The sequence below is a fragment of the Enhydra lutris genome, unplaced genomic scaffold (genome assembly GCF_002288905.1).
Source record: "Enhydra lutris kenyoni isolate GAN:26980312 unplaced genomic scaffold, ASM228890v2 scaffoldscaffold85, whole genome shotgun sequence".
Lineage (NCBI taxonomy): Eukaryota > Metazoa > Chordata > Mammalia > Carnivora > Mustelidae > Enhydra > Enhydra lutris.
The window spans coordinates 5,579,954-5,604,033 of NW_019154169.1; the positions used below are offsets into that span (position 1 = coordinate 5,579,954).

At 39.1% G+C, this 24,080-nt stretch overlaps 1 pseudogene across 1 annotated transcript in view; it reads right to left on the reverse strand.

Moving 5' to 3' along the window:
- The window catches only part of LOC111161452, a 637,630-nt pseudogene that overhangs the window by 147,676 nt on the left and 465,874 nt on the right, over window positions 1–24,080 (reverse strand). The window lies entirely within an intron of this gene.

A 24,080-nucleotide genomic window follows, 5' to 3' on the forward strand; every position in this document is an offset into this window, starting at 1 on the left:
GAGGTAGATTTTTTGAATTAATAGGGTTTTTGCTTAAAGTAAATGTCTTTTCATATGCATTACTGTTTTCCTTAATCAGTTTTTTGTGGTTGATGAATACAACTGATCTAGAAAACTTATCTTGGTGTTCCTTGAATTTCACTAAAAAGTCTTCCTCTTTCCAATTTTCTTCTACAAAAGAAAATAGTTAATAACAATTTGCAAATCTTCACATTTTTGTTATGGAAAGATCTAGCATATGAGATCAAGAAAGACCCCATGACAAATTACTTTTGGAAAAAGACATAAAACCTAAATAAAAACTATGCCTCGGTGTGGAAAAAAATAAAAAAATTAAGCAATGTACATTAGTAACTTTTGCACTCTCAGTGAGTACAAAGTCCAATGCAGGGTTTGATCTCAGGACCTTGAGATCATAACCTGAGCCAAAATCAAGAGTCAGACTCTCAACCAACTGAGCCACCCAGGTGCCCCTAGAAGGACTAGGCTCTTATCCTCCATATAGCGGGGAATCATTTTCTCTTAGAAGAGCTGAGAAAATACTTCCAATAGGAACTATAAAACTGACTAGGGGTATATTTACTGGCATGTTCATATTGCTATTATCCTTTCAGGATGGTTTAATAACAAAAATCTCATGATCATCAATTATAACTATTCCTCTTTGCAGACTTATTTTTTCAGGTTTAAAGAAAGACTGCTGCAAGTCTTTCCCTGATATAGTAAATTATCTTAACTCCAGTTTTCCATATGTTAGACAAGATTAGATTGTTTATTCTCATTCTAAATCGTTAACTTTAACCTTCATTTCTTTTATAATTTTGTAGCTATATTTGACTTCTGTTACTTTGCAATCATCCACATTCAGTAGAACAATGTTAAACCTTGGTTTTTTTTCTTCAGTCCATTACCATCAACACCAACATACAAGGAACCTCTGTAAACAAGACTTTAAATCACCTAGATTCACTTTTTATATCCAAACACATTTTCAGAATTGTCCACATATCTGCCAAATCTCACACATAACAACAGTAAGGTCTTGTATTTATTGCATTATAAGTATCTCACTCTTTTTTTTTTTTTTTAAGATTTTATTATTTATTTGACAGAGATCACAAGTAGGCAGAGAGGCAGGCAGAGAGAAACAGAGAAGCAGGCTCCCTGGCTGAGCAGAGAGCCCTACATGGGACTCGATCCCAGGATCCTGGGATCATGACCTGAGCCAAAAGCAGAGGCTTTAACCCACTGAGCCACCCAGGCGCCCCTCTCACTTACTCTTAACACATGCTTTGCTCATGTTCTTTTAATCAGGTGGCTTGCCTTCCGGTCTTATTTCTACTCATATTTAGATAATCTTCAAGAAAATGCTACCATTCAATTATATCAAAATTCCTTCACTTATTCCCCCCCACCACTTTAAGCACTATTTCTTTATAACCTGAAAATAGTCATGGTCTAGGAAAGTCAATTTTAACAAATCTTTTTACAAGCTTAATCAAGTCATAAATATTTTGTGAAAAATGCAGATTTTGGTAGTAATCCTTTTTCATAGAAAAGAATACTTTATTGTTTATCTCCTTTAACTCTTCTGAGTGTATATTAACACTGTGTATCCTACCTATATAGGTAGTGCTTGGCAGAATTCAACCATTTCAAACAGAATCTATACTGTGATGGCCTGAGCAGGTATATCTGAAATGAGCTTACCAGTGTAAGCTTTCTGAATGGAGGAGAACATACCTCTTCTGTATAGCTCCACAGTTAATGAAGTATCTACTGAATAATTAACATGTTTTATACTAGAGTAATAAGAAAGGTTTGAACAGAGGATCTTATCCTCTTAAGGAAAGAATCCTTAAACATAAACCACTTATAATCAGTTATCAAATTATATAACCATATCCAAGAGTTGTGGTTTAGTTAGTTGGTAGCACGGGAATTCAAAAGAGGATGTGGTGTCATTAAGAAACAGTGTATGGAGAAAAAAAAATCTCAGGACTTAAGATAGATAGTATATGAAAGGTAAAACAGAACACAATGAAAAGGACATCTTGACAAATCATAGATGTGTAGAGAACACTGAGGAGACTGGATCAAGTGGAAATTATCAAGTTTTCCACAAGGGAGAAAAGTAAAGTTGAAAAGACAAAATGAAGGCTTATTTTAGTAGTCCTTGAATGAGAATTTCAATTTCATATAATAATAGGGAATAGTAAATTAAAAGAGTTAAGACAAAATTATAGCAAAGCCAAGATGTAATTATTGTAGTCAAGACATGAAGTAAGGTAACATCATTTTGTATGACATCAGTCAAAAATGAAAATATGGGAAGATGTCTATCTTACAGGCTGATAAACATAATACAAATTGTGAAGAGATTCACAAGAGATGATGATAGAGACAGAAAAAGCTGCTATCGATGGTAGAAATAAAATAATTTAGAAATAGATAATGAGAAAGAATTTAAAAGCTAGGAAAGTTCATGATTTTCATTTCAACATATTGTCACAAAACAGGTGAAACATCAGAGTGCCGAACTCCTAAAATACTACCGTGAGGGTGGGAGAAATGTGCTGAGTATCTCAGTGTTAAAGACATCTTCATAAAGAGCTTTAGTCCTCACAATGGATGAGATTACTATAATTTAAAGGCAGATCCCTTGAGGTCAAATTGGAGAAATAAGACTGAGAGTACTGTGAAAAAATATACATTTAAAAATATATGTATCAGTGACAATTATATGCCAGGTATTGTTCCAGGAAATATGGCTAGTAATGAAGAAAAGAGGCCAAGTTGGAAATAATCACTAAGGGAATCAGGATAAGAATAAGTTAATGTTTTACCCACACTAAGGGCTGACTTCAGGAATGATGATCAGCCATATAAAATGAACCACAGAAGTTTACTGGAAGAAATGATAACTGTGGAATTATCGATCTGGGCCAAGGCAAATAAGTTTTAAAAGCAATAGCTAGATTTGTGGTGAGAAGGGGAGGTTATTTGACTTAGCACAGAAAACAAATCTGAGGTACTAAAAAGAAAAAGAAAAAAATGGAAAGCAATGAGAAGAAAAACATTAGCCAAGAATATTCTGTTCTTTAAAAATAGATTTAAGGGGCACCTGGGTGGCTCAATTGTTAAGCATCTGCCTTCAGCTCAAGTCATGATCCCAGAGTCTTGGGATCGAGCCCCAAATCAGGCTCCCGGCTCAGTGGGAAGCCTGCTTCTCCCTCTCCCACTTCCCCTGCCTTTGTTCCCTCTCTCGTTGTCTCTGTCAAATAAATAAAACCTTAAAAAAAAAAATAGATTTAAGAATGCCTAAAAGAGGGGCGCCTGGGTGGCTCAATGGGTTAAAGCCTCTGCCTTCAGCTCAGGTCATGATCCCAGGGTCCTGGGATCGAGCCCTGCATCGGGCTCTCTGCTCAGCAGGGAGCTTGCTTTCCTCTCTCTCTCTGCTGCCTCTCTGCCTACTTGTGATCTCTGTCTGTAAAATAAATAAATAAAATCTTAAAAAAAAAAAAAAAGAATGCCTAAAAGAAATATATGCAATGGTAAGAAGATAAAGAACTGAGAAGGCTAGAAAAAGACACGAATCTCGAAAAAAGATCTACAGGAAGGCTTATAGTACATTTTGACTGAGTGGCAACTATCCTTGATAACATCAAGCAAACTAGAAAGAATATTATATTGGGAAAGTGATATTTGAAAGTTTAAGTTTTGCAGGCATGATAATCATTTAAAAGATTAGAAGCCTTTAAAAAGACAAAATATTTCAAAGGTGCCACCCACCATGTGACCATTTTAAAATTTATTCTCCACTAGATTTCATCCACCTGAAGAGTGAGAAACTCACCTAAGCAAGTATGACCTGTAAATGATGTCCACGGCTCTTCTCCTCGTTCCAACTTGAGGATCACATCAGGTTTGGTCATGTGACACCCTGATTAAAAAAAATTTGGATTAAGTTGCTTAGGTTTAATGCACTTGAAAAATTATTACAGGGGCACCTGGGTGGCTCAGTGGGTTAAAGCCTCTGCCTTCGGCTCAGGTCATGATCTCAGGGTCTTGGGATCGAGCCCCACATCCAGCTCTCTGCTCAGCAGGGAGCCTGCTTTCCCCTCTCTCTCTGCCTGCCTCTCTGCCTACTTGTGATCTCTGTCAAATAAATAAATAAAATTTAAAAAAAATTATTACAGTACATTTTCAGTACTGCAAATTAAGGTACTTCTTTATGTAAGAGAAAACTTAACATCTTGCTCTGGGTGAGTACACAGTTATCCTTTCTGTTAACAAATAATTCATCACCTCTTAAGCCTGAAATTCAATGCATAATTCAGGCCCTTTGAAAGGAAATGTATGCTACTGAAAGTTTCAAAGAGAGTTCTTCTTACCCACAGAGATGAGATGGCAATAGTTTTCCAACATCACATCCATGTACAGAGTCTTCTGAGCGGGATCTAGGTGCTGCCACTCCTCCCGAGTAAAGTCCACAGTCACATCTTTGAATGACACTGATGCCTGCAATGGATTGGAACTATGATCAGAGTAAGCTGACCAGATATTGTGGACTACTTTTGATCCTGCTCCTTTGGGGCATTCATATGAATATAAAGAAAGTCAATCATTTTTATTTTGTGATTTACATAGTAAGGTAAACAAAAGTGAAGGCAGACGTACCTGTCACTGAATTTATTTAATAATTAATTCTCAAAATAGAAGTCACTTTGTATCCCAAAACTTCATTAGTTTACTGGAATGCCACGACATATAAGGCACAGTCCCTGCATAGCCTCAAAGCAAGGAACACATACCTTTAAGAAAGTATGTATAAACATAAATGCTAGAAAGTGTTAAGGTACTACAGGTACTACAACAAAAGAATATACAAGATGCTCTATATTACAAGGGGAGCACAACTCTCAAGGTAAAATTTTTCCCTGTCAAGATTATATTATGCGGGAAGAATACTGTTTTTAAATGCATGGGAACAACTTCTGGCATCCAAAACTAATACAATAAATTGGTCAAGAAAACGATCCCTCAGATAAGAATTATTTATAATTAACACAACATGTATATCTGACAGAATTTGGAGCTGGCAGATAAGTGGGAGATATAGAAATAAATTCATTCTTTCTTCCTTCCTTTTTCACCCTCCCTCCCTCCCTTCCTTTCTTTCTTTTTTAAAGTAGGCTCCACACCTATTGTTGAGCCCAACACAGGGCTTGAACTTATGACTGTGAGATAAACACCTGAGCTGAGATCAAAGGATGCTTGACCAATTGAGTCACGCCGGAAATAACTTCTTTTTTTTTCTTATAAGATTTTATTTATTTATTTGACAGAGAGAGAGATCACAAGTAAGCAGAGAGGCAGGCAGGGGGGGGGGGAAGCAGGCTCCCTGCTGAGCAGAGAGCCCAATGTGGGGCTCAATCCCAGGACCCTGAGATCATGACCCGAGTGGAAGGTAGAGGCTTAACCCACTGAGCCACCCAAGCACCCATGGAAATAAATTCTTGAAGTCAGAGAACTACAAAAATGATGAGAACCAAAATGAGAGTATAAACACTACCAGAACTCCAGGTTGGTAGTTAAACTAAGCAATTGTTGGGGAAGTCACAGAGGACTTAGCAAAAAGATGCCAGAAAAGAGTTGTGAAAAACTTGCACCTAGTGAGATTCTGAGATTTCTGCATTTTTGATTAACAGCATTACATAACCTGCTCATAGCTCAAGCAAAAGAAAACTGAAGTCTTACAGGATGGAGGTGTTTGAATTTGCAGCTCACAAAGCAGCAGGAAATGAGGGGTAAAAAACACTGGAAGAAAGAGACCTACAGAAAGTAAAACCTAAAATATAAGTATAAATACCAATTCCTTAATAAGAGCTAAGGTACATGAACATGAAGAGAACCTACCTCCCCTCCCCTTAGGGGCCTAGGGTCCAAAGCAGTAGGTAGAAGCTTAAAGAACTGAGCTGATCTATCAGCTGCTTTACACTTGGGGGTAGGGGCAGAGTTTAAAGTTCGATTTCAACCAAATCAGCTGCCTGCTAGAACAAAAACAATTTTTGTGGGGCGCCTGGGTGGCTCAGTGGGTTAAGCCGCTGCCTTCGGCTCAGGTCATGATCTCAGGGTCCTGGGATCGAGTCCCGCGTCAGGCTCTCTGCTCAGCAGGGAGCCTGCTTCCCTCTCTCTCTCTTTCTCTCTGCCTGCCTCTCCATCTACTTGTGATCTCTCTCTGTCAAATAAATAAATAAAATCTTAAAAAAAAAAAAAAAATTTTTGTTCTAAAAAATTTTGTTCTAAAAAAAAAACAATATTACTCAGGGAAAAAAAAAGAAATAACAGAATCACATTACTGTATTATTCATGATATCCAGGTTTCTAGAAAAATTACTAAGCATTCAAACAAAAAAAAACAAGAGGAAGGGGAATATGACCCATGTTCAGAAAAAGCCAGTCAGAGAAACTAAAATCCCCAATGGGCCCCTATGTTGGATTTTGCAAAAAAACAAACAAACAAACAAACAAACAAAAAAACCAACACTTCAAGGCAGCGATTTCTTTTTTTTAAAGATTTTTATTTATTTATTTGACAGATCACAAGCAGTCAGGGAGGCAGGCAGAGAGAGAGAGAGGAGGAAGCAGGTTCCCCACTGAGCAGAGAGCCTGATGTGGGTCTCGATTCCAGGACCCTGAGACCATGACCTGAGCCGAAGGCAGAGGCTTTAACCCACTGAGCCACCCAGGCGCCCCAAGGCAGCTATTCTTAAAGTATTCAACATAATGAAAACCTGGGCATGGAAATAGATATAACTAAAAAGTCAATACATGAATGAAAATAAACTATTAAAATGTATTTGAATGACACAAAATATAACATATATACAAAAGATGAATAAAAAACAAGTTGGGGCACCTGAGTGCTCAGTCAGTTAAGTATGTGACTTGATTTCAGCTCAGGTGATGATCTCAGGGTCGTGGGATTAAGCCCTATGTCAGGCTCCATGCTCAGTGGGGATTCAGCTTGAGATTCTCTCTCTCCCTCTTCCCCTCCCCTTGCCTCCCCTAAATTAAATGAATAAATAAGTAAATCTTAAAAAACAACAAACAAAACAAAACCTCATCCCAAAATAGGAAGAACCTGAAATGCACATTAGTAAGTGTAAGAAGCCAATCAGAAAAGGCTGTATGAGGGGCACCTGAGTGGCTCAGTGCATTAAGCTTGGTCATGATCTCAGGGTCCTGGGATCAAGCCCTGAACCAGGCTCTCTGCTCAGCAGGGAGCCTGTTCCCCGCCCCACCCCCCCAACGCCTGCCTACTTGTGATCTTTCTTTGTCAAATAAATAAATAAAATCTTTTAAAAAAATTATTAAAAAAAAAAAGAAAAGGCTGTATGATTCCAACTATGATAGTCTGGAAATGCAAAACTATGGAGACAATTAAAAAAAAATAGAGGAAGGGATAAGTGAGTGTAGCACAGAATTTTTAGAACAGTGAAACTATTCTATATAATACTATAATGGTGAATATATCATTGTATATTTGTTAAAATCCACTGGATATGGATATATAAGACCAAGAGTGAATCTTAATGTAAACCGTAGACCTAGGGAAATAATGATGTGTTAATGTAGATTCACTGTAATGAATGTATCACTGTGTAGAGCAAAATGTTGATAATGGGGAAATTATTCATGTGTGCGGACAGGGGGTAAATGGAAATTCTGTACTTTTTGGAAAAAAAAAAAAGATTTTATTTTTAAGTAATCTTATACCCAATCTGAGGCTTGAACCCACAATCCCAGATTAAGAGTCACATGCTCCATGGACTGAGCCAGCTAGACACCCTGAAACTCTGTACTTTCTATACAATTTTGCCATGAACCTAAAACTGCCTTAAAATATAGAATATTTTTAAATGGATTAAAAAAACAGGTTAGTAAAGACACTTGCAGATTGAAAGTGAGGGGATAGAGAACCCTTTATCATGCTAATGGACATCAAGAGAAAGCTGGAGTAGCCATACTTTTTTCAGGCAAACCAGATTTTTAAAAAAATCTTTTAAGATTTTATTTATTTGATAGGAAGACAGAGATCACAAGTAGTCAGAGTGGCAGGCAGAGGGAGAGGGAGAAGCAGGCTCCTCGCTGATCAGAGAGTCTGATGTGGGTTTGATCCCAGGACCTTGGGGTCATGACCCAAGCTGAAGGCAGATGCTCAACTGACTGAGCCACCTAGGAGCCCGCAAGCTAGATTTTAAACCAAAGACTGTAATAAGATATGAAGAAGGGCATTATATCATAATAAAGGTGTCTATTCAACAAGAAAATCTAACAAGTTTAAATATTTATGCTCCCAACTTGAGACTACCCAAATATACAAATCAATTAATAACAAACATAAAGAAGTTTATTGATAAAAATACAATAACTTACAGCAATGGAGAGATCATCTAAGCAGAAAATCAACAAGGAAACAATGGCTTTGAATGATACACTGGACCAGATGGACTTAACATAAATTCAGAACACTTCATCCTAATGCAGCAGAATACACATTTTTTTCCAGTGCACATGGAACATTCTCCAGAAAAGATCACATACTAGGTCACAAAACAGGCCTCAACAAGTATGAAACAACTGTGATCATACCATACATATTTTCTAACCACAACACTATGAAACTTGAAGTCAACCACAAGAAAAAATTTGGAAAGACCATAAATACATGGAGGTTAAAGAGCATCCTACTAAAGAATGAGTGGGATAATCAGAAAATTAAAGAAGAAATAAAAAAAATACATGAAAGCAAATGAAAGTGAAAACACAATAGTCCAAAATCTTTGGGATGAAGCAAAATGGTCTTAAGAGGAAAGTACAGAACAATACAGGCCTACCTCAAGAAACAAAACTCTCAAATACACAACCTAACCTTATACCTAAAGGAGCTAGAAAGGTAACAGGAAAGAAAGCCTAAAGTCAGAAGAAGGGAAATAATGAAGATTAGAGCAGAAATAAATGATAGACAAAAAAAAAACACCCAGGAGATCAGATGAATCAGACTAAGCACTGGTTCTTTGAAAGAATTAATAAAATTAATAACCCCCTAGCCAGACTTACCAAAAAGAAGAGAAAGGACCCAAATCAATAAAATCACAAATGAAAAAGGAGAGATCACAACCAACACAACCAACAAAAATACAAATGATTATGAGAGAACATTATTAAAAATCATATGCCAACAAACAAGGCAATCTGGAAGAAATGCACAAATTCCTAGAAATATACAAATTACCAAAACAGAAACAGGAATAGAAAACTTGAAGAGACCCATAACCAGCAAAGAAACAAAATCAGTAATCAAAAATCTCTTAACAAACAAAAGTCCAGGGCCTGATGGCTTCCCAGGAGAATTCTACCAAACATTTAAAAAAGAGTTAATACCTATTTTTCTCAAACTGTTCCAAAAAAATAGAAATGGAAGGAAAACTCCCCAACACATTCTACAAGGCCAGCATTACCCTGATTCAGAAACCAAAGCTCACACCAAAAAGGATAATTATAGGCCAATATCACAGATGAACATGAATGTAAAAATTTTCAACAAGATACTAACAAATGGAATCCAACAGTACATTAAAACAATTATTCACCATGATCAAGTGGGATTTACTTCTGGGCTGCAAGGGTGGTTCAGTATTGCATTATCAATCAACATGGCTCCACATTAATAAAAGAAATTATAAGAAACATACAATCTTGGGGCAACTGGGTGGCTCAGTGGGTTAAGCCTCTGCCCTGAGCTCAGGTCATGATCTCAGGGTCCTGGGATTGAGCCCGGCATTGGGCTCTCTACTCAGCAGGGAGCCTGCTTCCCCACCCCTCTCTGCCTACTTGTGATCTCTCTGTCAAATAAATAAAATCTTACAAACAAACAAACAAACACACAATTGAGTCAATAGATGCAGAAAAAGCATTTGACAAAATACAGTATCCATTCTTGATAAAAACCCTCAACAAAGTAGGGATAAATGGAACATACCTCAACATCATAAAGGCCACATACGAAAGACATACAGTAAATAACATCCTCAACAGGGAAAAAACGAAAGCCTTTTCCCCGATGGTCAGGAACAAGACAATGATGTCCACTCTCACAATTGTTATTTAACATAGTACTGGAAATTTTAACCTCAGCAATCAGGTAACAAAGAGAAAAGGCACCCAAATTAACAAGGAAGAAGTCAAACTTTCACTATTTTTTTTTTTTAAGATTTATTTATTTGTCAGAGAGTGAGAGGAGCGAGAGCGAGCACAGGTAGACAGAGTGGCAGGCAGAGGCAGAGGGAGAAGCAGGCTCCCTGCCCAGCAAGGAGCCCGATGTGGGACTCGATCCCAGGACGCTGGGATCATGACCTGAGCCGAAGGCAGCTGCTTAACCAACTGAGCCACCCAGGTGTCCCAAACTTTCACTGTTCACAAACATGATATTCTATGTAGAAAACTTGAAAGACTCCACCAAAAAATTGCTAGAATACAGGATTTCAGCAAAGTTGCAGTTTACAAAATCAACACAAAGATATCTGTTGCATTTCTATACAGCAATAATGAAGCAGCAGAAGAGAAATCAAGGAATCAAATTCCATTTACAGTTGCACCAGGAATCATAACTTATCTAGGAATAAACCTAACCAGAGTAAAAGATCTGTACTCTGAAAACTATAGAACACTTAAGTCTTGGGGCACCTGGGTGGCTCAGTTGGTTAAGCATCTGCCTTTGGCTAAGGTCATGATTTCTGGGTCCAGGGATTGAGTCCCATGTTGGGCTCCCTGCTCAGTGGGGAGTCTGCTTCTCCCTCTCCTGCTCCTTCCCCACACTTGTGCATGCTCTCTCTCTTAAATAAATAAATAAACTCTTAAAAAAAAAAAAAGACTATCAAAATATAATTAGTATAAACAAATTGTGGTTTATTCATATACTTGAGTACTACTTAGGCCCAGGTCGGACTCTGTACTCAGCACTGAGTTGGCCTGTTGCTCTCCCTCTGCTCCTCCCTCTGCTCATGCACATTCTCTAAGAAATAAATAAAATCTTAAAAAAAAAAAAAAAAAAAGCGTGCTATAAATATGAAAACATAGGGAGGTTAAAGTAAAAAGGATGGAGGGGCACCTGGGGGGCTCAGTTGGTTGAGGGTTCAACTATTGGTTTTGGCTCAGATCATAATCTCAAGGTTCTCGAATTGAGCCCCCCATTAGGCTCCATGCTCAGTGGAGAGTCTGCTTGAGGATTCTCTCCCTCTGCCCTTCTCCCTGCTCACACTCTCTAAAATAAATAAATCTTTTTTTAAAAAAAGGATGGAAAACATGTACACTGTGTAACTACTAATTGTAAGAAAGCCAAATGGATATAGTATCAAATAATATATATTTCAGAACAAAGACTATTAGTAGGGATTAAATAAGGCATTTCATAATAACAGTGTGGGTCACTTCATGAGAGAATATAACTATTGTAAATGTGAACGCACCTAAAAACAGAACTTCTAAATATGTTAAATAAGAACTGGTAGAATATAAAAGGAAAAGTAGACAAAACCAAAATTATAACTGAAGATTTCAACTTTCCTCTCAGTCATTGCTATAACAGACTGGAAATCAATAAAGATACAGAAGTCTTTACCATCACAATCAACCAATTTGACCTGATTATTTAGAGAATACTTTACCTAATAACATCAGAATAAATACTCTATATACATGCACACAGCACAGTGATCTACTTAAAATATAATCTGTGCCACAATAAAAGTCTCCATAAATTTAAGATTGAAATCAAACAGAATATGTTCCCTAACTGCAAAGAATAAAAGTAGAAATCAATAATAGAAAGCTATATGGAAAATCCCCAAGATTTGGAAATTAAGTACATTTCTTCTAAACAACCAATAGGTTGAAAAAGAAATCACAGGGGAAATTAGAAAATATTTTCAACTGAATCAAAATAAAAATACAACATGTTCAAATTTTTTTGTGCTTAGAGGGAAATTTATAGCAGTAAATCCTTCTGTTAGAAAAAAAGTAAGGTCTCATAAGTTTCCATCTGCAAAACTGAACATGATTTAATTAAACCCAAAGTACTGGGGGGGAAAAAGGAAACAAAAAAGATAAGAACTAAAGAAAGAAACAGAAAAACAGTGGAATAAATCAATGAAACCAAAAGCTGGTGCTTTGAAACATTCGATGAAATTGATAAGCCTCAGCCAACTGACCAAGGAAAAGAAGAAGACACAAATTACCAGTAACATAAATGAAAGAAGGCCATTGCTATAGACTAGAGACATCAAAAGGATAAAAAGTATATTTTGGACAACTCTGTGTCAATAAATTTGATAAATTCCTTGAAAGATACAAACTATAGAAACTCATGGAAGGGTAAAAACCCAATAACCTGAATATCCCTAATTCTACTAAGGAAATTGAGCTGCTAGTTAAACAACTTCCCACAAAAAAATCTCCAGGCTAAAATGGCTTTACTGGTGAATTCTAAGAAACATTTTAAGAAGAAATAATACCAATTTACACAAATTCTTTCAGAAAGTAAGAGGAGAGAATACTTCCCAACTTATAAGAATTACCCTGATATTGGGGTGCCTGAGTGGCTGAGTTGTTTGAGCGGCTGACTTTTGGTTTTGGCTCAGGTCATGATATAGGGTCTGAGATTGAGCCCTATGTCCAGCTCAGTGGGGAGTTTACTTGAGATTCTCTTTCCCGAGATTCTCTCTTTCCCTTGTCCTCTGCCCCTCTCCCACTCGCATGCATGCACACTTCTCTCTCTCTCTCTCTCAATAAATAAATCTTTTAAAAAAAGAATTACCCAGGGGTGCCTGGGTGGCTCAGTGGGTTAAAGCCTCTGCCTTCGGCTCAGGTCATGATCCCAGGGTTCTGGGATCCAACCCTGCATTGGGCTCTCTGCTCGGCAGGGAGCCTGCTTCCTTTCCTTTCTCTGCCTGCTTGTGATCTCTGTCTATCAAATAAATAAATAAAAATCTTAAAAAAAAAAAAAAAAAGAACTACCCTGATACCAAAACTAAACAAAGGTATTACAAGAAAAATTAGACCAAATTCTTCTGACTCATAAACAAGACTTAACAATGTGTTAGCAAATTCATTAGGCAGTATATAAAAAAATATATCATGACAAAGTGGCATTTATCCTAGGGCTACTAAGTTGACTGAACACTTCAATATAATTCACTGTGTTAATAGAAAAAAAGAGAAAAGTCATATAAGGGGGACTAAACCATATATTCAGAAAAACTTCTGAAAAAATTCAACACCCTCTCATTATAAAAACTATCAGCAAACTAATAAATCTATGTAAAACTTACAGCTAATATCATACTTAATAATGAAACACTGAATACAAGGTAAAAATGTCTATTCTCACCACTTTTATTCAACATTGTACTGAAGGGTCTAGGCAATGTAGTAAATGAATAGATTGAAAAGCAAGACAGAAAACAGTTATTCACATATGACATGACTGTCTATGTAGAAAATCCTAAAGAATATACAAAAAAATTACTAGAATAAGTGACTTTAGAAAGATTGTAGATCATTATACAAAAATGAATTGTGGGGTGCCTGGGTGGCTCAGTGGGTTGAGGCCTCTGCCTTCAGCTCGGGTCATGATCCCAGGGTCCTGGGATCGAGCCCCGCGTTGGGCTCTCTGCTCAGCGGGGAGCCTGTTTCCCCCCTCTCTCTCTCTGCCTGCCTCTCTGCCTACTTGTGATCTCTGTCGGTCAAATAAATACAAATTTTAAAAAAATCTTAAAAAAAAAAAAGAATTGCATTTTCACATATTAGTGGTAAACAGTGAGAATTTGAAATAAAAATGAATAACATTGGGGCACCTGGGTGCCTCAGTGGGTTAAATAAATAAAATTTTTAAAAACATGAGTAACATTTACAGTAACATTAAAAAAAAAATACCCAGGGATCGATATATCAAAACATGAGCAAGAAGATAAACACAAAACAAAGCATTACTGAAAAAATTTAAAGATCTAAACAAAAAGAGATGTACATCATATTCATGAATTGGAAAATATATATTTTATTTTTTTAAGAATTTATTTATTTATTTGACAGACCGAGATCACAAGTAGGCAGAGAGAGGAAGGGAAGCAGGCTCCCCACTGAGCAGAGAGCCCGATGTGGGGTTTGATCCCAGGACCCTGGGATCATGAATTGAGCTGAAGGCAGAGGCTTTAACCCACTGAGCCACACAGGCATCCTGGAAAATTATATTATTATTAATGATGACTGTTCTTGAATTTAAACTGTCAATAAGCATTTTTTTTTTTTAAAGATTTTATTAATTTATTTGACAGAGAGATCACAAGCAGGCAGAGAGAGAGGAGGAAGCAGGCTCCCCTAGAGAGCAGAGAGCCCGATGCGGGGCTCGATCCCAGGACTCTGAGATCACGACCTGAGCCGAAGGCAGCGGCTTAACCCACTGAGCCACCCAGGCGCCCCTAAACTGTCAATAAGCATTTTAACATTTTTCACCCTAGTGGGCTGTATTTACACATTCTTCTACTGTGCTTTAGGTCTGAGGCTATAAAAAGTATAAGAGAACAGTTGTTGATTAATGTTTAAGTACAGAGTTTCTGTTTAGGATGATGAAAACCTTCTGGAAATACATAGTGCTGCTGGTTACATAACACTGTCAATGTCCTTCATGGGACTAAACTATAAACTTAACAATGGCTAAAATGGTGAAATTTTATATTAAGTCTATTTTAACACACACACACAAACAGGAAAGCATAGAAACACAAAGATCCGTTGTGAGTACTGGGTGAGCAAAGGTGTTAAATGGAAAAGGTATAAAGGTGTTGAATGGGTGAACAAGTGACCACGGTATGCAAGAGGCACTCAAAATAAAGATATCAGCGGAGATAAAGGAACTGGGCTATAAGGAATAAGATTCACCACTAAATTGTGCAGTGGAAGACAGACATTTATTTAACTCAAGCTAACTGTATTAGTAGGTGGGTATGGGACTGGGGCCAAAAGCAGATTGAAAACAAAACAAGAAAGAACAGGATGGGCAGGAGATGAGATAAATCTTGGCCAGATGCCTGAAGTATCTGTGAAACATGCAGGTGGTGATATTTATTTAGTTGGAGACTGGATATGCTTTTGACAGAGTTTTAGGTTTAAAATTATGTCATCATTAGAATAGTGGTTGACTGTGAATAGAAACAGGAGGCTGTAAAGAGAAGAGAACCGATAAAGAATCTGGAGAACACTAGTATTTAAGAGGTCCAGACACACAGATGAATTTTCACTCTTTTTTAAGATTTTATTTATTTATTTATTTATTTAGAGAGCATGTGCACGTAAGCAGAGGGGCGGGAGGGTGAGCACAAAGGGAGAGGGGGAGAGAGAGAATCCCAAGTGGACTGGGACAAGGAGCTCAATCCCATAACCCCAAAACCATGATCTGAGCCAAAACCAAAAGTCAGACACTTAACCAAATGAGCTACCCAAGTGCCCCTCAAGATGAATTTTCTGAAAGAACCGAGACAGTAACATCTTTGAAACCAAGAACAGACTATTTCCAGAATTATACTTGTAATTCAATATGGTGATCTAAACATATACATTTATTTCTCCTGCATCCAAATATAAAATTATAAGAAATTTAAACATAGCAACACCATTAGCATAATGGGGGAGTGTTACTAGCAGGCCAGGTTTTTAGGAATTGTTAGCAGTTATAAGCAAAACTGAAGGATCAAACAGGAGAAAAGCAAGATTCTCAGTTTTGTACAATTTGCCTAGCACCACTTGATTCTCAAAGCCTCAAAACAAGACTCCTTGCCACTTGCTAATAGTAATCTATCAATTCTATCTCCATCTCCACTGTTTTTATCTAAGTAAGACAAGTTCATGCAGTAATATGTTCTCATTTGAGGAAATGGATTTTTGTCCCAGCTCTGCTTCTGGGAGAAGACTGAGAAAGATGTTCAAGGATATACCCGCTTGATGTGTGAACACTGATTAAAATTAGAAGGAGCATTTATGGAAGGAAAAGGCTTATCTGGCCAATACAGGAAGTAATGGGGACCGCTTCTCTGTAGAAGATAGGCAGGAGGATTTAGTGCAGAAAGGCAAATGCTCAAATACCCATTAAAAAAAAAAAAAAAAAAAAAAAAAAAAGATTTTGGAAAGGAGAGAGAAACCATCACCTCACCTGAGCCATGGTTTTGAGATCTGCAAGATGTGACCAGTCTTCCTTTGGGTTCCTCTTTGGAAAAGAGGCAGTTCCTATGAAGGCAAAGCCAAGATGAAAAGAAGCCACATGACACTATACATGCCTTACAGCTCTCATATGCCTTAGGACTCAAATGAATTTGCCTCCATTTCCCTTGCTTCGGCCCTTGACTGCTGCGCAGATTCCACAAAATTAATGGAGGGAGAATGAGATAGACAGATCTTATTTTATCCCCAAATCCAGAGATACATGCCTTTGGGCAACAGATTAGATTTCAGGCAAGTTCCCCTCCTTTTTAGCATCATCTTTTCTCTCTTAGCAGCCTACCTCCAAGCTGCTTTCTGTAAGGCTCTACCATTTATACTATCACCAGCAATACATGAGAATACCTGTCACTCCACATCCTGACAAATGCTGATACAAACTTGTTGATGCCTGCCTATCTAATAGATGGAAATTGTGGTTCTAGGTTTTATTTTTATTATGACAGAAAATAAGCTTTTCATAAGTATAAAACCTTAATTTCTCATGTGAATGGTCTCTTATAATTCTTTCATTTCTCTATCATACCTCTGATTTTTCTAGATTGGTTATTAAATCTTTTTTTTTTTTTTTTTAAAGATTTTATTTATTTATTTGACAGACAGAGATCACAAGTAGGCAGAGAGGCAGGCAGAGAGAGAGAGAGGAGGAAGCAGGCTCCCTGCAGAGCAGAGAGCCCGATGTGGGGCTCGATCCCAGGACCCTGGGATCATGACCTGAGCCGAAGGCAGAGGCTCCAACCCACTGAGCCACCCAGGCGCCCCGGTTATTAAATCTTTTTAAGATGAAGGAAATATTGTGTTTTTTAAAAATATTTTTATTTATTTATTTGATAGAGCACAAGGAGGGGGAGCAGTAGGGGCGCCTGGGTGGCTCAGTGGGTTACAGCCTCTGCCTTGGGCTCAGGTCATGATCCCAGGGTCCTGGGATCAAGCCCTCATCGGGTTCTCTGCTCAGAGGGGAGCCTGCTTCCACTTCTCTCTCTCTGCCTGCCTCTCTGCCTACTTGTGATCTCTGCCTGTCAAATAAATAAATAAAAATCTTTAAAAAAAAAAAAGGAGGGGGAACACCAGGCAGAGAGAGGGGAAGAAGTAGGCTCCCTGAGGGAGCCCGATGTGCAACTCGATCCCAGGACACTGGGATCATGATGTGAGCTGAAGGCAGATGCTTAACCAACTGAACAACCCAGGCGTCCCATAAATACTGCATTCACTTAAAGTACTTTTTTATAGTTTCTCAATTGACTTTGTGTTTTTCCTATGCAAAAATAACTTATAACAGATTATTGACCATCTGGTTTAGTGCTGTCAGGTTTTCAATAACATATTTCCTCCCTTCATCAAAACTGCCATCAAATACTTCATTTCCGGGGCACCTGGGTGGCTCAGTGGGTTAAAGGCTCTGCCTTCGACTCAGGTCATGATCCCCGGGTCCGGGGATCGAGCCCCGCATCGGGCTCTCTGCTCAGCGGGGAGCCTGCTTCCTCCTCTCTCTGCCTGCCTCTCTGCCTACTTGTGATCTCTGTCTGTCAAATAAATAAATAAAATCTTTAAAAAAAATAAAAAATAAATTAAAAAATACTTTATTTCCTTTATATATTTGAGTACATCTGCATTTTACATTTAATTTCACTGACCTGTTCACTTAATTATCTGGATGACTCTGCAGTTACTACATTTTTAAAACATATTTTAGTATCAGGTTAGGGCTATTTCCCCCTTTATCATTTTCTTTCAGAATTTTTGGCTTTTCATATTCTCCCAAGAATTTTATTTTATTTATTTATTTGTCAGAGAGTGAGAGCACAAGCAGGCAGAAGCAGAAAGAGAAGCAGCCTCCCTGTTGAGCAAGGAGCCCGATGCGGGACTTGATCCCGATGCAGGACCCTGGGATCATGACCCGAGCCAAAGGCAGCCGCTTAACTGCCTGAGCCACCCAGGCATCCCTTTCGTAAGAATTTTAGAAAGTGCAAAAATTTTACTGACATTTTAATGGAACTGCATGATGTTAAGGGAGTTTTAACACTTTATCACTTTGAGTCTTCCTATTCTTTTATTCAAGCCTGACTTTTTGAGTCCCTTCAGAACATTCTTTTTTCACAGATTACAAAATCCTTTGTATCTCATATTTTTGACGGCCAGTGATCATTTTCCATAGTTTTCTGATACATACGTATACATATATATAAGCACACATATAAAGCCTATTGATTTGTCAATATTTTTTCCAACAAACCTCTGAGTTTTCTAATTGTTGTCATTGTTTTTAACAGCATGGTAACTTAGGAATTTTTCTCTCAGTCTCAGCAGATGTCCCAAAGATGGTGAGCAAAACAAGCTTCTAAGTGTCCCTCATTCTAAAATAAAATCTTGTAAAAAACGTAAGGTTTTGCTCCAGTTAATTTAACCCCAACTTCAAGAGGCTGGAGAGGCTGAAAGAAGGAAATGTCTAGGAGAGTAAAAATTATTTTTAGGGCACAGTTTTCCAGGGGAAGAAAACAAGAGGCTCCCCAGAGGCTGATGCCACTGGAAACCAAAGTGGTGAGAGAATTTGGGGGGAAATGTACATATTTCCAGGATCTGAGAGGGCAAAGTGACTGAGAGAGTTAATTCTCACCTGAGCTCTAGATGGGCAACCCATGGATGGAGACTGCCTGGGTTGGCTTGGATCCTCTTGTCCAAGAGGACTCACCGGAGAGACAAGACCCACCAGAGCAGGTGGACTACTGCATGCCCAGAGGAAACACTGAGGAGACAGCTGGAGAAGTGGCTGTACCCATGAGAAGGGAAGTGTATCTGGAAGTTCCCAGCAGTGGGTTCTCTCAGAAGGTTAAGAGCTGACTTACACTAAATTATAATGGTACCAATCATGTTAGCCTCTTCTTGTCCCTGACTTCTGACTTGTTTCCTGTTTTCCAGCTCCCAATCCATTCCAGCTAGAGACTACCCACCTAGAGGGGGTAAAGAAGAGACAAAATAGAAGTTGAGGAATTAAAGAAGAAACTAACTATCATGTACTCTTTTCCCTGGCAGGCTTCCAGCAGGAGGGAGAGTTTTTACTTTTAAAACAAGTTCAAGTATAGATGAGACTAATCTTACATTTTAATGTTCAACAGATTCAGTCTTCAGAATGACTGAAATTACTGAATCTGTCTAGGAATGCATCCAGCAGTAGGGGAATAAAGAGATTCATCCAAATAGAAACTCTGAGTGGCAATTATGGGAGAAATTTTTTACGTGTGTACTCCCAAATGGTATACTCATTTGAACATACAAGTTATTAGTCAGTATGCGGTTTCCCAGTATACAATCCTACCATCTGAAAATTATTTTTATTTTGCTTCTTTTTCTCCATTAAAAAAAAATCTCTATTTCTACTGTCTAATTGCCACAGGGTAAAATTTTACAAGCGTATAAAAAGGCCAATATTCAGATAATATAAACATATTTAACTGGTCATGCATCCAGTTTCTCAAGCGCTCCATCTCAGTCACACAATAGACAATATTCATGAATTGCCGCGGACTGTGCACACAAAACACTTTAAAAATTAGACAAAGACACAATTATATCACCCACGAACAATCACGATCCCATAGACACACGTCATGCATAATCTCACAGAGCCCATAACAGACGTCTACACAAAGTAACGAAATTTTACTACATACCCCTTACTGTCGTCTCTCCAAAGTCGCATGCAGTCTCAAACACAAATCGACTCGTAACCTATTTGAAAAATTAGACACACACCGAGACCTTATCACTTTCACAACCGGTTCCACAACGTCACACGGAGTAACACATGCTCAAACCACACAAGGAAAGCCACAAAAAGCTACACGAACTGAACGCCCTTGTGTGCCAGGCCGCACTGCGAGACTTGGGGTTTCCTCATGGGGGGAAAAAACCAAAATTCCTGCCCTCCCCAACCTCACGGGCTTCTAGTTTCCTCTTCGGCGCTGTCCATCCTGGACTACCGGTTGCCTCTAGGGCGCTCCCCGGCCCAGGCTCCCTATTCCCTCCCTCCTCCGTGTTCCTCGGCCTTGGATTCTGGTTCCTTCTGCTTAGTCCTCGCTTCCCTCCTCGCTCTATGCAGGGTCCAGACTCTCGCCTTCCTCCCCGGCCTTCTTGGCCCAGGTACCCTCTTCCTTCCTCGCTTTTCCCAGCCCAGGTTCCCGCCTCCCTCTTCGGCATTCCCCCCGGGTCCCGCCATCACCCGCCTTCTCCGCCTCCGTAGGACCCACCAGCCTCACCTTCGACCACTGGTCACCTGTCTGCGCTTGCGTACTCCCGCGCGGGCTGTACCTCCCAAGTGTCTCCGCGGCTCGGTCTTTGAGGCGAAGCCCCGGTGCGCGCGCGTGCGCGCCTTCTCGACATACGGGCTTTTCCGACCTTGAACTACATTTCCCACAGCCCCTTTGGAGCTTTTGAAAAGAACTCTGATCCAGGGTCGTCTTTGATTATCGCCCGACTACCTGAAAGTCATCGCGCTCCGAGTGGCAACCGTCGCTCACGGTGAGAAAGCCCATCGCCCCCACAGTGCTGACGGGGTGTGTGGAGCCCGGGTCTCAAGCCTCTGTACGCGCGTTTGTGGCCGTGACGAAGCCGAGTGCGAGTATGTGCGGTGATGTGGTCGTGACAGGTGTAGACATGCGTGTGTGTCCCTAATCGGGTGCAGGACATTGTGGGTGACCAGTCGACTGTGATGTGAGGCATGTGACACTGTGGGGTTTGAGACCGACCATCATAAGTTGTTTCCTAGTGTGACGGGAGAGGCTTTTAATTCTCTGACCGGTACGAGTTTGGTTGTGTAATGACAGAGCTTCATGTCTTCAGTTCTGGGTTTAAAAACGGGACTAAGGGGTCTGTTGAAGACTTCTCAGAGAGTGTATCTATGCTTGTGAAGACTGCAATGCCTGTCTGACTAGAGTCGCGCTGCACCGAAGCATGGCCTGAGCTGCCTTGTCAGGGCACCACCACCTCCAGTGCCTAGCTTCGCGCTTAACACATTGGGGTTATCAGTGAAGATGATGTTGCCCATCTAGGGGTCAGTTTTAGGTTCTATCCTTTCTTAGGGGTGTATGCCTGCGTTCCCTTTTTTCCTCCTGCTTTAGAGCCATGCACCCCAGTTGCAGAGAAAAGGTCACCAAAAGGGAGTCAGATATTTGACTGGTAGTATAAATGTTACATACAGTGCTCGCTTCGGCAGCACATATATAAGTCAATCGGAGAAAGACAACTATCATATGATCTCCCTGATATGAGGGAGAGGAGATGCAACATGGGGGGTTAAGGGGGTAGGAGAAGAGTAAATGAAACAAGATGGGATTGGGAGGGAGACAAACCATAAATGACTCTTAATCTCACAAAACAAACTGAGGGTTGATGGGGGAAGGGGGGGTGGGATTATGGACATTGGGGAGGGTATGTGCTATGGTGAGTGCTGTGAAGTGTGTAAACCTGGCGATTCACAGACCTGTACCCCTGGGGATAAAAATATATTATATGTTTATAAAAAATAAAATTTAGAAAAATGTTACATACAAGCAAAAAAGCACAAACCTGTTTTTGGAATGAATTTTAGAATTCGAAGAGTCCCTTAGGCAAAGTCCTAGGAAGACATCTGGAGAACCTAGGAGTAAGATTCCTTCCTCAGAGGATCACCCTTGGGAGTTGAGGTCAAGGTCCATGTTTCAGAACCACATCTTCCCAAAGCTCTCTCCCTAGGAAACTTGATGTGAACTTAGAGGAAGTTTCAGCCCTGGATGTCAGTGACCCTGGCTTTTTCCTTTGATACTAAAAAGGATTAGCAGTACTCCCCATGTCCCTTTTACTTCTGTGTGTGATAGATGGCAAGAGACTGTGTGGTGTTGAAGAATATCTTCCAATTTCCGTAGTCTGTGCTCCAAGGTCTGGTGTTTGATAATTTTGTCCCCTTCCCCTTCAGTGCTCTTCTCTAAGTGAAGAGTCCTGAATAAAAGAAAACATTGCTGGGCATATCTGAAACCAACCTCAAGGTTGGGGGTTTTGTGGCCCTTGTTCTCTTTTTGTTTTTCAGAAAAGGGAGTAATTGTTCTTCTCCTGAAATTGTTAGGTTACTGTTAGGCAAGACCCTGTGATATACTTTGACTAACAGCAGGTGGTGGAAGTGACGTTTTAAGACTTTCAAGACAAAGCCTTAGGAAGTCTTGCAGCTTTTGCTCTTTTCCTCCTCCTGCCCTCAGACCACTTCAAAGAGAAGGTTATGACTAGCTTGATTAAAGACAAAAGATCACCTGGAGACAGAAGCCCAGGTTGACATTCAGCAACAATTGCCAGATATTTCACTGAGACCATATTAGACCATCCAGCCCCCACCAAGCCACTGGCTGCTCTCAAGATGAGTGGAATTAGTAGAACTGCTCAGCCAAGCCAAGCCCAGTTTGCCAACCCCAGAATAATGAGCTAATGAATGCTTTTTGTTTTAAGCCACAAACTTTGGGGATGGTTACATAGCAATAGATAACTGAAACAGATGTTTAACTTTTTAAAAATCTATCACTCCATATTGATATAATTGCATTGGTCAACCTGTTTTGTAAAGTGATTTCTCTACTGGTATTATATCTTGAAAATTTTCTATATCCTTAGTTACTTTCTACAACTTTGCATTTGTTTATCTTGGTATTATTTTACATGGATATTTTATAATTTATTTAACTACTACCTTTGCTAAGCAACTCCTTCTTACTGTCCAGCTCCCATGTCTTCACCAACTTTACATTCCCTTCCAGAACCTTAACAGGACATGGGTTCCTATCATTTCATGGGTCTGTTGACTTAGGAATGGGGTATTGACTTCTGCTGAGAGGAGTATAGATAACTCAATCCACTCAGAGTAATTTGTTCAAGGGTGTGATATAGGATCTATATACATTTGTTTAACTAATTAACTGGTCTCCATGATTACAAAATCTCTTTTCCCCTTTCCAATTCAAAATCTGCATTCTGGAGCCATCTTACTTCCTTCACTGTGACTTGTTAGGGTACTTAGCTAATTTTCTGAAGGACTGATTTAAGATTCCTGGAGGTAGAAATGGGCATCTCTGCTGTGTTTTCTAAAGTGTCTTCATCCCAGTCCTTCAGATTACTTCCTCTTCTGCCTGCTCATCAAAGGAATGGTCTGAATTTCTGCAGCCACATCAGGCCTAAGTCACATTTCTTCTCCTATGTGCAGGGCTTAGTATTAATCAATTTCCAACGCAGGTGAGATTTCCTTACTGGAGCAATGGCTGGTGAAGAGATTGGCAATTTGAGATCTGAGCTGAGGTAATTGAGAGGCAAGTAGCAAGAGGAATCCATTGTGTATTAAAATCCTAGATTTTGTATTATACCTTGGCTAACTGAATTTAAATTAAAAAAAATCTTAGGTTTCAAAATTTAAGATTACCTTTAAAGTAGCAGAATCTGAAAGGCTTCATAACTATGAAGAGAGTTCAGACCACTTAAAGCCAGAATTCATCCCACTACAGAATTCTACTCTGTGTTCTATACACATATCTCCTTCTATTATTTCTTCTGCTTTCAAAGAGGGAGGGATTAGCTCTGTTATTTTTTCTGGCTGTAAAGTTAGTACATTCTTAATTCAGAAATTTAGAAAATACAGAAAAGCTTAAAATAAAGCTCATTTAGAAACAGCTTCTTTGAACATTTTATTCCAAGTCATTTCATCTGTTTCTCTCTGAATTAACACATGGATATAGGCA